This window comes from Lepus europaeus, unplaced genomic scaffold (assembly GCF_033115175.1).
Source record: "Lepus europaeus isolate LE1 unplaced genomic scaffold, mLepTim1.pri SCAFFOLD_29, whole genome shotgun sequence".
Lineage (NCBI taxonomy): Eukaryota > Metazoa > Chordata > Mammalia > Lagomorpha > Leporidae > Lepus > Lepus europaeus.
This window is the reverse complement of record NW_026909167.1, coordinates 5,506,487-5,523,594: the sequence shown is the minus strand read 5'-3', so window position 1 is coordinate 5,523,594 and position 17,108 is coordinate 5,506,487.

The following is a 17,108-nucleotide window of genomic DNA, read 5'->3' as shown; positions in this document are numbered from 1 at the left end:
TACTGCCTCTGTGTTTGTTTGCAATGAATTGTAGCATGTCACATATGGTTTCCTGCTGGCAGATGCTAATTGGTTCCACAAGCAGACAAAACCTGTGCACATTCGTGTTGTCTAGTGAGAAAGCTAGAGTAACCATGGCAAACATGATCTTGATGTTTGTATACATGATATTTTATCCAATTGGCCAAGAAAATGACTAAGATCATCTCCAAAACCAGGTGAACTGTGATTTGCTGTGTCCATTGAATACGACTTCCCCAACCATTTGTCCGGATATGACTAGATCAAACCAGAAATATGCTCTTGTGTTGTGGCCAACTCAATCTCAGATCTTGCTACAGTCTCCGTGTGTGTATATTCTGGATCTTCTCAATGGACTTCGTGGTGTTGAATGAATTTTAGCAGAGAACACTTTGTTTTGTGCTGGCAAACACTTGTTGGTTCCACAGGAGACACAAACTCTTCCCATTTGTGTTTTCTAGGGAGAAAGCTAGAGCAATTGCACCAAACAAACATGATATTTGTGTTGTATAGATGACATTTAATGTACTTGCCTAAGAAAAAGATTTTGCTTGTCTCTGAAACCAATTTGACTGTGATTCTCTGGGTCCTTTGCATACGAATTCCACACAATTTTGTGCAGACATGACTGGATGAAGCCAGAAGTATCTGATTGAGTTGTGGCACACTCAAAGCCAATTCTTGCTATAGCCTCTGTGTTTGTTTGTGTTTTTTCTGGACATGATCAATGGACTTTATGGTTTACAATGAATTTTAGCAGGGGACATGTTGTTTTGTGCTTGCATACGCTAATTGCTTTCACATGGAGAAAACTCCTCTTCCCATTCGTGTGTTCTTGGGAAAAAGCTAGAGCAAATGCTGCAAACATGATATTTATGTTTGTAAACACGACATTGAATCCACTTGCCCAGGAAAAAGACTGTGCTTTTGCCCAACAGCAGTTTGACTGTGATTGTCTAGGTCCTTTGCATACGAGTTCCACAACAATTTCTCCAGATATGATTGGATGAGACCAGTAGTATCCAGTTGTGTTGTGGCTCACTCAATCCCAGATCTTGCTACTGCCTCTGTGTTTGTTTGCAATGAATTGTAGCATGTCACATATGGTTTCCTGCTGGCAGATGCTAATTGGTTCCACAAGCAGACAAAACCTGTGCACATTCGTGTTGTCTAGTGAGAAAGCTAGAGTAACCATGGCAAACATGATCTTGATGTTTGTATACATGATATTTTATCCAATTGGCCAAGAAAATGACTAAGATTATCTCCAAAACCAGGTTAACTGTGATTTGCTGTGTCCATTGAATACGAATTCCCCAACCATTTGTCCGGATATGACTAGATCAAACCAGAAATATGCTCTTGTGTTGTGGCCAACTCAATCTCAGATCTTGCTACAGTCTCCATGTGTGTATATTCTGGATCTTCTCAATGGACTTCGTGGTGTTGAATGAATTTTAGCAGAGAACACTTTGTTTTGTGCTGGCAAACACTTGTTGGTTCCACAGGAGACACAAACTCTTCAGATTTGTGTTTTCTAGGGAGAAAGCTAGAGCAATTGCACCAAACAAACATGATATTTGTGTTTGTATAGATGACATTTAATGTACTTGCCTAAGAAAAAGATTTTGCTTGTCTCTGAAACCAATTTGACTGTGATTCTCTGGGTCCTTTGCATACGCATTCCACACAATTTTGTGCAGACATGACTGGATGAAGCCAGAAGTATCTGATTGAGTTGTGGCACACTCAAAGCCAAATCTTGCTACAGCCTCTGTGTTTGTTTGTGTTTTCTGGATATGATCAATGGACTTTATGGTTTACAATGAATTTTAGCAGGGGACATGTTGTTTTGTGCTTGCAAACGCTAATTGCTTTCAAATGGATAAATCTCCTCTTCCCATTCGTGTGTTCTTGGGAAAAAGCTAGAGCAAATGCTGCAAACATGATATTTATGTTTGTAAACACGACATTGAATCCACTTGCCCAGGGAAAAGACTGTGCTTTTCCCCAACAGCAGTTTGACTGTGATTGTCTAGGTCCTTTGCATACGAGTTCCACAACAATTTCTCCAGATATGATTGGATGAGACCAGTAGTATCCAGTTGTGTTGTGGCTCACTCAATCCCAGATCTTGCTACTGCCTCTGTGTTTGTTTGCAATGAATTGTAGCATGTCACATATGGTTTCCTGCTGGCAGATGCTAATTGCTTCCACAAGCAGACAAAACCTGTGCACATTCGTGTTGTCTAGTGAGAAAGCTAGAGTAACCATGGCAAACATGATCTTGATGTTTGTATACATGATATTTTATCCAATTGGCCAAGAAAATGACTAAGATTATCTCCAAAACCAGGTGAACTGTGATTTGCTGTGTCCATTGAATACGAATTCCCCAACCATTTGTCCGGATATGACTAGATCAAACCAGAAATATGCTCTTGTGTTGTGGCCAACTCAATCTCAGATCTTGCTACAGTCTCCGTGTTTGTATATTCTGGATCTTCTCAATGGACTTCGTGGTGTTGAATGAATTTTAGCAGAGAACACTTTGTTTTGTGCTGGCAAACACTTGTTGGTTCCACAGGAGACACAAACTCTTCAGATTTGTGTTTTCTAGGGAGAAAGCTAGAGCAATTGCACCAAACAAACATGATATTTGTGTTTGTATAGATGACATTTAATGTACTTGCCTAAGAAAAAGATTTTGCTTGTCTCTGAAACCAATTTGACTGTGATTTTCTGGGTCCTTTGCATACGAATTCCACACAATTTTGTGCAGACATGACTGGATGAAGCCAGAAGTATCTGATTGAGTTGTGGCACACTCAAAGCCAAATCTTGCTACAGCCTCTGTGTTTGTTTGTGTTTTCTGGATATGATCAATGGACTTTATGGTTTACAATGAATTTTAGCAGGGGACATGTTGTTTTGTGCTTGCAAATGCTAATTGCTTTCACATGGAGAAAAACCACTTGCCATTCTTGTGTTCTTGGGAAAAAGCTAGAGCACATGCTGCAAACATGATATTTATGTTTGTAAACACGACATTGAATCCACTTGCCCAGGAAAAAGCCTGTGCTTTTCCCCAACAGCAGTTTGACTGTGATTGCCTAGGTCCTTTGCATACGAGTTCCACAACAATTTCTCCAGATATGATTGGATGAGACCAGTAGTATCCAGTTGTGTTGTGGCTCACTCAATCCCAGATCTTGCTACTGCCTCTGTGTTTGTTTGCAATGAATTGTAGCATGTCACATATGGTTTCCTGCTGGCAGATGCTAATTGGTTCCACAAGCAGACAAAACCTGTGCACATTCGTGTTGTCTAGTGAGAAAGCTAGAGTAACCATGGCAAACATGATCTTGATGTTTGTATACATGATATTTTATCCAATTGGCCAAGAAAATGACTAAGATTATCTCCAAAACCAGGTGAACTGTGATTTGCTGTGTCCATTGAATACGAATTCCCCAACCATTTGTCCGGATATGACTAGATCAAACCAGAAATATGCTCTTGTGTTGTGGCCAACTCAATCTCAGATCTTGCTACAGTCTCCGTGTTTGTATATTCTGGATCTTCTCAATGGACTTCGTGGTGTTGAATGAATTTTAGCAGAGAACACTTGGTTTTGTGCTGGCAAACACTTGTTGGTTCCACAGGAGACACAAACTCTTCCCATTTGTGTTTTCTAGGGAGAAAGCTAGAGCAATTGCACCAAACAAACATGATATTTGTGTTTGTATAGATGACATTTAATGTACTTGCCTAAGAAAAAGATTTTGCTTGTCTCTGAAACCAATTTGACTGTGATTTTCTGGGTCCTTTGCATACGAATTCCACACAATTTTGTGCAGACATGACTGGATGAAGCCAGAAGTATCTGATTGAGTTGTGGCACACTCAAAGCCAAATCTTGCTACAGCCTCTGTGTTTGTTTGTGTTTTCTGGATATGATCAATGGACTTTATGGTTTACAATGAATTTTAGCAGGGGACATGTTGTTTTGTGCTTGCAAATGCTAATTGCTTTCACATGGAGAAAAACCACTTGCCATTCTTGTGTTCTTGGGAAAAAGCTAGAGCAAATGCTGCAAACATGATATTTATGTTTGTAAACACGACATTGAATCCACTTGCCCAGGAAAAAGCCTGTGCTTTTCCCCAACAGCAGTTTGACTGTGATTGCCTAGGTCCTTTGCATACGAGTTCCACAACAATTTCTCCAGATATGATTGGATGAGACCAGTAGTATCCAGTTGTGTTGTGGCTCACTCAATCCCAGATCTTGCTACTGCCTCTGTGTTTGTTTGCAATGAATTGTAGCATGTCACATATGGTTTCCTGCTGGCAGATGCTAATTGGTTCCACAAGCAGACAAAACCTGTGCACATTCGTGTTGTCTAGTGAGAAAGCTAGAATAACCATGGCAAACATGATCTTGATGTTTGTATACATGATATTTTATCCAATTGGCCAAGAAAATGACTAAGATTATCTCCAAAACCAGGTGAACTGTGATTTGCTGTGTCCATTGAATACGAATTCCCCAACCATTTGTCCGCATATGACTAGATCAAACCAGAAATATGCTCTTGTGTTGTGGCCAACTCAATCTCAGATCTTGCTACAGTCTCCGTGTTTGTATATTCTGGATCTTCTCAATGGACTTCGTGGTGTTGAATGAATTTTAGCAGAGAACACTTTGTTTTGTGCTGGCAAACACTTGTTGGTTCCACAGGAGACACAAACTCTTCACATTTGTGTTTTCTAGGGAGAAAGCTAGAGCAATTGCACCAAACAAACATGATATTTGTGTTTGTATAGATGACATTTAATGTACTTGCCTAAGAAAAAGATTTTGCTTGTCTCTGAAACCAATTTGACTGTGATTTTCTGGGTCCTTTGCATACGCATTCCACACAATTTTGTGCAGACATGACTGGATGAAGCCAGAAGTATCTGATTGAGTTGTGGCACACTCAAAGCCAAATCTTGCTACAGCCTCTGTGTTTGTTTGTGTTTTTTCTGGACATGATCAATGGACTTTATGGTTTACAATGAATTTTAGCAGGGGACATGTTGTTTTGTGCTTGCATACGCTAATTGCTTTCACATGGAGAAAACTCCTCTTCCCATTCGTGTGTTCTTGGGAAAATGCTAGAGCAAATGCTGCAAACATGATATTTATGTTTGTAAACACGACATTGAATCCACTTGCCCAGGAAAAAGACTGTGCTTTTGCCCAACAGCAGTTTGACTGTGATTGTCTAGGTCCTTTGCATACGAGTTCCACAACAATTTCTCCAGATATGATTGGATGAGACCAGTAGTATCCAGTTGTGTTGTGGCTCACTCAATCCCAGATCTTGCTACTGCCTCTGTGTTTGTTTGCAATGAATTGTAGCATGTCACATATGGTTTCCTGCTGGCAGATGCTAATTGGTTCCACAAGCAGACAAAACCTGTGCACATTCGTGTTGTCTAGTGAGAAAGCTAGAGTAACCATGGCAAACGTGATCTTGATGTTTGTATACATGATATTTTATCCAATTGGCCAAGAAAATGACTAAGATTATCTCCAAAACCAGGTGAACTGTGATTTGCTGTGTCCATTGAATACGAATTCCCCAACCATTTGTCCGGATATGACTAGATCAAACCAGAAATATGCTCTTGTGTTGTGGCCAACTCAAACTCAGATCTTGCTACAGTCTCCGTGTGTGTATATTCTGGATCTTCTCAATGGACTTCGTGGTGTTGAATGAATTTTAGCGGAGAACACTTTGTTTTGTGCTGGCAAACACTTGTTGGTTCCACAGGAGACACAAACTCTTCAGATTTGTGTTTTCTAGGGAGAAAGCTAGAGCAATTGCACCAAACAAACATGATATTTGTGTTTGTATAGATGACATTTAATGTACTTGCCTAAGAAAAAGATTTTGCTTGTCTCTGAAACCAATTTGACTGTGATTCTCTGGGTCCTTTGCATACGAATTCCACACAATTTTGTGCAGACATGACTGGATGAAGCCAGAAGTATCTGATTGAGTTGTGGCACACTCAAAGCCAAATCTTGCTACAGCCTCTGTGTTTGTTTGTGTTTTCTGGATATGATCAATGGACTTTATGGTTTACAATGAATTTTAGCAGGGGACATGTTGTTTTGTGCTTGCAAACGCTAATTGCTTTCACATGGAGAAATCTCCTCTTCCCATTCGTGTGTTCTTGGGAAAAAGCTAGAGCAAATGCTGCAAACATGATATTTATGTTTGTAAACACGACATTGAATCCACTTGCCCAGGGAAAAGACTGTGCTTTTCCCCAACAGCAGTTTGACTGTGATTGTCTAGGTCCTTTGCATACGAGTTCCACAACAATTTCTCCAGATATGATTGGATGAGACCAGTAGTATCCAGTTGTGTTGTGGCTCACTCAATCCCAGATCTTGCTACTGCCTCTGTGTTTGTTTGCAATGAATTGTAGCATGTCACATATGGTTTCCTGCTGGCAGATGCTAATTGCTTCCACAAGCAGACAAAACCTGTGCACATTCGTGTTGTCTAGTGAGAAAGCTAGAGTAACCATGGCAAACATGATCTTGATGTTTGTATACATGATATTTTATCCAATTGGCCAAGAAAATGACTAAGATTATCTCCAAAACCAGGTGAACTGTGATTTGCTGTGTCCATTGAATACGAATTCCCCAACCATTTGTCCGGATATGACTAGATCAAACCAGAAATATGCTCTTGTGTTGTGGCCAACTCAATCTCAGATCTTGCTACAGTCTCCGTGTTTGTATATTCTGGATCTTCTCAATGGACTTCGTGGTGTTGAATGAATTTTAGCAGAGAACACTTTGTTTTGTGCTGGCAAACACTTGTTGGTTCCACAGGAGACACAAACTCTTCACATTTGTGTTTTCTAGGGAGAAAGCTAGAGCAATTGCACCAAACAAACATGATATTTGTGTTTGTATAGATGACATTTAATGTACTTGCCTAAGAAAAAGATTTTGCTTGTCTCTGAAACCAATTTGACTGTGATTTTCTGGGTCCTTTGCATACGAATTCCACACAATTTTGTGCAGACATGACTGGATGAAGCCAGAAGTATCTGATTGAGTTGTGGCACACTCAAAGCCAAATCTTGCTACAGCCTCTGTGTGTGTTTGTGTTTTCTGGATATGATGAACGGACTTTATGGTTTACAATGAATTTTAGCAGGGGACATGTTGTTTTGTGCTTGCATACGCTAATTGCTTTCACATGGAGAAAAACCACTTGCCAATCTTGTGTTCTTGGGAAAAAGCTAGAGCAAACGCTGCAAACATGATATTTATGTTTGTAAACACGACATTGAATCCACTTGCCCAGGGAAAAGCCTGTGCTTTTCCCCAACAGCAGTTTGACTGTGATTGCCTAGGTGCTTTGCATACGAGTTCCACAACAATTTCTCCAGATATGATTGGATGAGACCAGTAGTATCCAGTTGTGTTGTGGCTCACTCAATCCCAGATCTTGCTACTGCCTCTGTGTTTGTTTGCAATGAATTGTAGCATGTCACATATGGTTTCCTGCTGGCAGATGCTAATTGGTTCCACAAGCAGACAAAACCTGTGCACATTCGTGTTGTCTAGTGAGAAAGCTAGAGTAACCATGGCAAACATGATCTTGATGTTTGTATACATGATATTTTATCCAATTGGCCAAGAAAATGACTAAGATTATCTCCAAAACCAGGTGAACTGTGATTTGCTGTGTCCATTGAATACGACTTCCCCAACCATTTGCCCGGATATGACTAGATCAAACCAGAAATATGCTCTTGTGTTGTGGCCAACTCAATCTCAGATCTTGCTACAGTCTCCGTGTTTGTATATTCTGGATCTTCTCAATGGACTTCATGGTGTTGAATGAATTTTAGCAGAGAACACTTTGTATTGTGCTGGCAAACACTTGTTGGTTCCACAGGAGACACAAACTCTTCACATTTGTGTTTTCTAGGGAGAAAGCTAGAGCAATTGCACCAAACAAACATGATATTTGTGTTTGTATAGATGACATTTAATGTACTTGCCTAAGAAAAAGATTTTGCTTGTCTCTGAAACCAATTTGACAGTGATTTTCTGGGTCCTTTGCATACGAATTCCACACAATTTTGTGCAGACATGACTGGATGAAGCCAGAAGTATCTGATTGAGTTGTGGCACACTCAAAGCCAAATCTTGCTACAGCCTCTGTGTTTGTTTGTGTTTTCTGGATATGATCAATGGACTTTATGGTTTACAATGAATTTTAGCAGGGGACATGTTGTTTTGTGCTTGCAAATGCTAATTGCTTTCACATGGAGAAAAACCACTTGCCATTCTTGTGTTCTTGGGAAAAAGCTAGAGCAAATGCTGCAAACATGATATTTATGTTTGTAAACACGACATTGAATCCACTTGCCCAGGAAAAAGCCTGTGCTTTTCCCCAACAGCAGTTTGACTGTGATTGCCTAGGTCCTTTGCATACGAGTTCCACAACAATTTCTCCAGATATGATTGGATGAGACCAGTAGTATCCAGTTGTGTTGTGGCTCACTCAATCCCAGATCTTGCTACTGCCTCTGTGTTTGTTTGCAATGAATTGTAGCATGTCACATATGGTTTCCTGCTGGCAGATGCTAATTGGTTCCACAAGCAGAGAAAACCTGTGCACATTCGTGTTGTCTAGTGAGAAAGCTAGAATAACCATGGCAAACATGATCTTGATGTTTGTATACATGATATTTTATCCAATTGGCCAAGAAAATGACTAAGATTATCTCCAAAACCAGGTGAACTGTGATTTGCTGTGTCCATTGAATACGAATTCCCCAACCATTTGTCCGCATATGACTAGATCAAACCAGAAATATGCTCTTGTGTTGTGGCCAACTCAATCTCAGATCTTGCTACAGTCTCCGTGTTTGTATATTCTGGATCTTCTCAATGGACTTCGTGGTGTTGAATGAATTTTAGCAGAGAACACTTAGTTTTGTGCTGGCAAACACTTGTTGGTTCCACAGGAGACACAAACTCTTCACATTTGTGTTTTCTAGGGAGAAAGCTAGAGCAATTGCACCAAACAAACATGATATTTGTGTTTGTATAGATGACATTTAATGTACTTGCCTAAGAAAAAGATTTTGCTTGTCTCTGAAACCAATTTGACTGTGATTTTCTGGGTCCTTTGCATACGCATTCCACACAATTTTGTGCAGACATGACTGGATGAAGCCAGAAGTATCTGATTGAGTTGTGGCACACTCAAAGCCAAATCTTGCTACAGCCTCTGTGTTTGTTTGTGTTTTTTCTGGACATGATCAATGGACTTTATGGTTTACAATGAATTTTAGCAGGGGACATGTTGTTTTGTGCTTGCATACGCTAATTGCTTTCACATGGAGAAAACTCCTCTTCCCATTCGTGTGTTCTTGGGAAAATGCTAGAGCAAATGCTGCAAACATGATATTTATGTTTGTAAACACGACATTGAATCCACTTGCCCAGGAAAAAGACTGTGCTTTTGCCCAACAGCAGTTTGACTGTGATTGTCTAGGTCCTTTGCATACGAGTTCCACAACAATTTCTCCAGATATGATTGGATGAGACCAGTAGTATCCAGTTGTGTTGTGGCTCACTCAATCCCAGATCTTGCTACTGCCTCTGTGTTTGTTTGCAATGAATTGTAGCATGTCACATATGGTTTCCTGCTGGCAGATGCTAATTGGTTCCACAAGCAGACAAAACCTGTGCACATTCGTGTTGTCTAGTGAGAAAGCTAGAGTAACCATGGCAAACGTGATCTTGATGTTTGTATACATGATATTTTATCCAATTGGCCAAGAAAATGACTAAGATTATCTCCAAAACCAGGTGAACTGTGATTTGCTGTGTCCATTGAATACGAATTCCCCAACCATTTGTCCGGATATGACTAGATCAAACCAGAAATATGCTCTTGTGTTGTGGCCAACTCAAACTCAGATCTTGCTACAGTCTCCGTGTGTGTATATTCTGGATCTTCTCAATGGACTTCGTGGTGTTGAATGAATTTTAGCAGAGAACACTTTGTTTTGTGCTGGCAAACACTTGTTGGTTCCACAGGAGACACAAACTCTTCACATGTGTGATTTCTAGGGAGAAAGCTAGAGCAATTGCACCAAACAAACATGATATTTGTGTTTGTATAGATGACATTTAATGTACTTGCCTAAGAAAAAGATTTTGCTTGTCTCTGAAACCAATTTGACTGTGATTCTCTGGGTCCTTTGCATACGAATTCCACACAATTTTGTGCAGACATGACTGGATGAAGCCAGAAGTATCTGATTGAGTTGTGGCACACTCAAAGCCAAATCTTGCGACAGCCTCTGTGTTTGTTTGTGTTTTCTGGATATGATCAATGGACTTTATGGTTTACAATGAATTTTAGCAGGGGACATGTTGTTTTGTGCTTGCAAACGCTAATTGCTTTCACATGGAGAAAACTCCTCTTCCCATTCGTGTGTTCTTGGGAAAAAGCTAGAGCACATGCTGCAAACATGATATTTATGTTTGTAAACACGACATTGAATCCACTTGCCCAGGAAAAAGCCTGTGCTTTTCCCCAACAGCAGTTTGACTGTGATTGTCTAGGTCCTTTGCATACGAGTTCCACAACAATTTCTCCAGATATGATTGGATGAGACCAGTAGTATCCAGTTGTGTTGTGGCTCACTCAATCCCAGATCTTGCTACTGCCTCTGTGTTTGTTTGCAATGAATTGTAGCATGTCACATATGGTTTCCTGCTGGCAGATGCTAATTGGTTCCACAAGCAGACCAAACCTGTGCACATTCGTGTTGTCTAGTGAGAAAGCTAGAGTAACCATGGCAAACATGATCTTGATGTTTGTATACATGATATTTTATCCAATTGGCCAAGAAAATGACTAAGATTATCTCCAAAACCAGGTGAACTCTGATTTGCTGTGTCCATTGAATACGAATTCCCCAACCATTTGTCCGCATATGACTAGATCAAACCAGAAATATGCTCTTGTGTTGTGGCCAACTCAATCTCAGATATTGCTACAGTCTCCGTGTTTGTATATTCTGGATCTTCTCAATGGACTTCGTGGTGTTGAATGAATTTTAGCAGAGAACACTTTGTTTTGTGCTGGCAAACACTTGTTGGTTCCACAGGAGACACAAACTCTTCACATTTGTGTTTTCTAGGGAGAAAGCTAGAGCAATTGCACCAAACAAACATGATATTTGTGTTTGTATAGATGACATTTAATGTACTTGCCTAAGAAAAAGATTTTGCTTGTCTCTGAAACCAATTTGACTGTGATTTTCTGGGTCCTTTGCATACGAATTCCACACAATTTTGTGCAGACATGACTGGATGAAGCCAGAAGTATCTGATTGAGTTGTGGCACACTCAAAGCCAAATCTTGCTACAGCCTCTGTGTTTGTTTGTGTTTTCTGGATATGATCAATGGACTTTATGGTTTACAATGAATTTTAGCAGGGGACATGTTGTTTTGTGCTTGCAAACGCTAATTGCTTTCACATGGAGAAAAACCACTTGCCATTCTTGTGTTCTTGGGAAAAAGCTAGAGCACATGCTGCAAACATGATATTTATGTTTGTAAACACGACATTGAATCCACTTGCCCAGGAAAAAGCCTGTGCTTTTCCCCAACAGCAGTTTGACTGTGATTGCCTAGGTGCTTTGCATACGAGTTCCACAACAATTTCTCCAGATATGATTGGATGAGACCAGTAGTATCCAGTTGTGTTGTGGCTCACTCAATCCCAGATCTTGCTACTGCCTCTGTGTTTGTTTGCAATGAATTGTAGCATGTCACATATGGTTTCCTGCTGGCAGATGCTAATTGGTTCCACAAGCAGACAAAACCTGTGCACATTCGTGTTGTCTAGTGAGAAAGCTAGAGTAACCATGGCAAACATGATCTTGATGTTTGTATACATGATATTTTATCCAATTGGCCAAGAAAATGACTAAGATTATCTCCAAAACCAGGTGAACTGTGATTTGCTGTGTCCATTGAATACGACTTCCCCAACCATTTGTCCGGATATGACTAGATCAAACCAGAAATATGCTCTTGTGTTGTGGCCAACTCAATCTCAGATCTTGCTACAGTCTCCGTGTGTGTATATTCTGGATCTTCTCAATGGACTTCGTGGTGTTGAATGAATTTTAGCAGAGAACACTTTGTTTTGTGCTGGCAAACACTTGTTGGTTCCACAGGAGACACAAACTCTTCCCATTTGTGTTTTCTAAGGAGAAAGCTAGAGCAATTGCACCAAACAAACATGATATTTGTGTTTGTATAGATGACATTTAATGTACTTGCCTAAGAAAAAGATTTTGCTTGTCTCTGAAACCAATTTGACTGTGATTTTCTGGGTCCTTTGCATACGAATTCCACACAATTTTGTGCAGACATGACTGGATGAAGCCAGAAGTATCTGATTGAGTTGTGGCACACTCAAAGCCAAATCTTGCTACAGCCTCTGTGTTTGTTTGTGTTTTCTGGATATGATGAACGGACTTTATGGTTTACAATGAATTTTAGCAGGGGACATGTTGTTTTGTGCTTGCAAACGCTAATTGCTTTCACATGGAGAAAAACCACTTGCCAAACTTGTGTTCTTGGGAAAAAGCTAGAGCAAATGCTGCAAACATGATATTTATGTTTGTAAACACGACATTGAATCCACTTGCCCAGGGAAAAGCCTGTGCTTTTCCCCAACAGCAGTTTGACTGTGATTGTCTAGGTCCTTTGCATACGAGTTCCACAACAATTTCTCCAGATATGATTGGATGAGACCAGTAGTATCCAGTTGTGTTGTGGCTCACTCAATCCCAGATCTTGCTACTGCCTCTGTGTTTGTTTGCAATGAATTGTAGCATGTCACATATGGTTTCCTGCTGGCAGATGCTAATTGGTTCCACAAGCAGACAAAACCTGTGCACATTCGTGTTGTCTAGTGAGAAAGCTAGAGTAACCATGGCAAACATGATCTTGATGTTTGTATACATGATATTTTATCCAATTGGCCAAGAAAATGACTAAGATTATCTCCAAAACCAGGTGAACTGTGATTTGCTGTGTCCATTGAATACGACTTCCCCAACCATTTGCCCGGATATGACTAGATCAAACCAGAAATATGCTCTTGTGTTGTGGCCAACTCAATCTCAGATCTTGCTACAGTCTCCGTGTTTGTATATTCTGGATCTTCTCAATGGACTTCGTGGTGTTGAATGAATTTTAGCAGAGAACACTTTGTTTTGTGCTGGCAAACACTTGTTGGTTCCACAGGAGACACAAACTCTTCACATTTGTGTTTTCTAGGGAGAAAGCTAGAGCAATTGCACCAAACAAACATGATATTTGTGTTTGTATAGATGACATTTAATGTACTTGCCTAAGAAAAAGATTTTGCTTGTCTCTGAAACCAATTTGACTGTGATTTTCTGGGTCCTTTGCATACGCATTCCACACAATTTTGTGCAGACATGACTGGATGAAGCCAGAAGTATCTGATTGAGTTGTGGCACACTCAAAGCCAAATCTTGCTACAGCCTCTGTGTTTGTTTGTGTTTTTTCTGGACATGATCAATGGACTTTATGGTTTACAATGAATTTTAGCAGGGGACATGTTGTTTTGTGCTTGCATACGCTAATTGCTTTCACATGGAGAAAACTCCTCTTCCCATTCGTGTGTTCTTGGGAAAAAGCTAGAGCAAATGCTGCAAACATGATATTTATGTTTGTAAACACGACATTGAATCCACTTGCCCAGGAAAAAGACTGTGCTTTTGCCCAACAGCAGTTTGACTGTGATTGTCTAGGTCCTTTGCATACGAGTTCCACAACAATTTCTCCAGATATGATTGGATGAGACCAGTAGTATCCAGTTGTGTTGTGGCTCACTCAATCCCAGATCTTGCTACTGCCTCTGTGTTTGTTTGCAATGAATTGTAGCATGTCACATATGGTTTCCTGCTGGCAGATGCTAATTGGTTCCACAAGCAGACAAAACCTGTGCACATTCGTGTTGTCTAGTGAGAAAGCTAGAGTAACCATGGCAAACATGATCTTGATGTTTGTATACATGATATTTTATCCAATTGGCCAAGAAAATGACTAAGATTATCTCCAAAACCAGGTGAACTGTGATTTGCTGTGTCCATTGAATACGACTTCCCCAACCATTTGCCCGGATATGACTAGATCAAACCAGAAATATGCTCTTGTGTTGTGGCCAACTCAATCTCAGATCTTGCTACAGTCTCCGTGTGTGTATATTCTGGATCTTCTCAATGGACTTCGTGGTGTTGAATGAATTTTAGCAGAGAACACTTTGTTTTGTGCTGGCAAACACTTGTTGGTTCCACAGGAGACACAAACTCTTCCCATTTGTGTTTTCTAGGGAGAAAGCTAGAGCAATTGCACCAAACAAACATGATATTTTTGTTTGTATAGATGACATTTAATGTACTTGCCTAAGAAAAAGATTTTGCTTGTCTCTGAAACCAATTTGACTGTGATTTTCTGGGTCCTTTGCATACGAATTCCACACAATTTTGTGCAGACATGACTGGATGAAGCCAGAAGTATCTGATTGAGTTGTGGCACACTCAAAGCCAAATCTTGCTACAGCCTCTGTGTTTGTTTGTGTTTTCTGGATATGATGAACGGACTTTATGGTTTACAATGAATTTTAGCAGGGGACATGTTGTTTTGTGCTTGCAAACGCTAATTGCTTTCACATGGAGAAAAACCACTTGCCAAACTTGTGTTCTTGGGAAAAAGCTAGAGCAAATGCTGCAAACATGATATTTATGTTTGTAAACACGACATTGAATCCACTTGCCCAGGGAAAAGCCTGTGCTTTTCCCCAACAGCAGTTTGACTGTGATTGTCTAGGTCCTTTGCATACGAGTTCCACAACAATTTCTCCAGATATGATTGGATGAGACCAGTAGTATCCAGTTGTGTTGTGGCTCACTCAATCCCAGATCTTGCTACTGCCTCTGTGTTTGTTTGCAATGAATTGTAGCATGTCACATATGGTTTCCTGCTGGCAGATGCTAATTGGTTCCACAAGCAGACAAAACCTGTGCACATTCGTGTTGTCTAGTGAGAAAGCTAGAGTAACCATGGCAAACATGATCTTGATGTTTGTATACATGATATTTTATCCAATTGGCCAAGAAAATGACTAAGATTATCTCCAAAACCAGGTGAACTGTGATTTGCTGTGTCCATTGAATACGACTTCCCCAACCATTTGTCCGGATATGACTAGATCAAACCAGAAATATGCTCTTGTGTTGTGGCCAACTCAATCTCAGATCTTGCTACAGTCTCCGTGTGTGTATATTCTGGATCTTCTCAATGGACTTCGTGGTGTTGAATGAATTTTAGCAGAGAACACTTTGTTTTGTGCTGGCAAACACTTGTTGGTTCCACAGGAGACACAAACTCTTCCCATTTGTGTTTTCTAGGGAGAAAGCTAGAGCAATTGCACCAAACAAACATGATATTTGTGTTTGTATAGATGACATTTAATGTACTTGCCTAAGAAAAAGATTTTGCTTGTCTCTGAAACCAATTTGACTGTGATTTTCTGGGTCCTTTGCATACGAATTCCACACAATTTTGTGCAGACATGACTGGATGAAGCCAGAAGTATCTGATTGAGTTGTGGCACACTCAAAGCCAAATCTTGCTACAGCCTCTGTGTTTGTTTGTGTTTTCTGGATATGATGAACGGACTTTATGGTTTACAATGAATTTTAGCAGGGGACATGTTGTTTTGTGCTTGCAAACGCTAATTGCTTTCACATGGAGAAAAACCACTTGCCAAACTTGTGTTCTTGGGAAAAAGCTAGAGCAAATGCTGCAAACATGATATTTATGTTTGTAAACACGACATTGAATCCACTTGCCCAGGGAAAAGCCTGTGCTTTTCCCCAACAGCAGTTTGACTGTGATTGTCTAGGTCCTTTGCATACGAGTTCCACAACAATTTCTCCAGATATGATTGGATGAGACCAGTAGTATCCAGTTGTGTTGTGGCTCACTCAATCCCAGATCTTGCTACTGCCTCTGTGTTTGTTTGCAATGAATTGTAGCATGTCACATATGGTTTCCTGCTGGCAGATGCTAATTGGTTCCACAAGCAGACAAAACCTGTGCACATTCGTGTTGTCTAGTGAGAAAGCTAGAGTAACCATGGCAAACATGATCTTGATGTTTGTATACATGATATTTTATCCAATTGGCCAAGAAAATGACTAAGATTATCTCCAAAACCAGGTGAACTGTGATTTGCTGTGTCCATTGAATACGACTTCCCCAACCATTTGCCCGGATATGACTAGATCAAACCAGAAATATGCTCTTGTGTTGTGGCCAACTCAATCTCAGATCTTGCTACAGTCTCCGTGTTTGTATATTCTGGATCTTCTCAATGGACTTCGTGGTGTTGAATGAATTTTAGCAGAGAACACTTTGTTTTGTGCTGGCAAACACTTGTTGGTTCCACAGGAGACACAAACTCTTCACATTTGTGTTTTCTAGGGAGAAAGCTAGAGCAATTGCACCAAACAAACATGATATTTGTGTTTGTATAGATGACATTTAATGTACTTGCCTAAGAAAAAGATTTTGCTTGTCTCTGAAACCAATTTGACTGTGATTTTCTGGGTCCTTTGCATACGCATTCCACACAATTTTGTGCAGACATGACTGGATGAAGCCAGAAGTATCTGATTGAGTTGTGGCACACTCAAAGCCAAATCTTGCTACAGCCTCTGTGTTTGTTTGTGTTTTTTCTGGACATGATCAATGGACTTTATGGTTTACAATGAATTTTAGCAGGGGACATGTTGTTTTGTGCTTGCATACGCTAATTGCTTTCACATGGAGAAAACTCCTCTTCCCATTCGTGTGTTCTTGGGAAAAAGCTAGAGCAAATGCTGCAAACATGATATTTATGTTTGTAAACACGACATTGAATCCA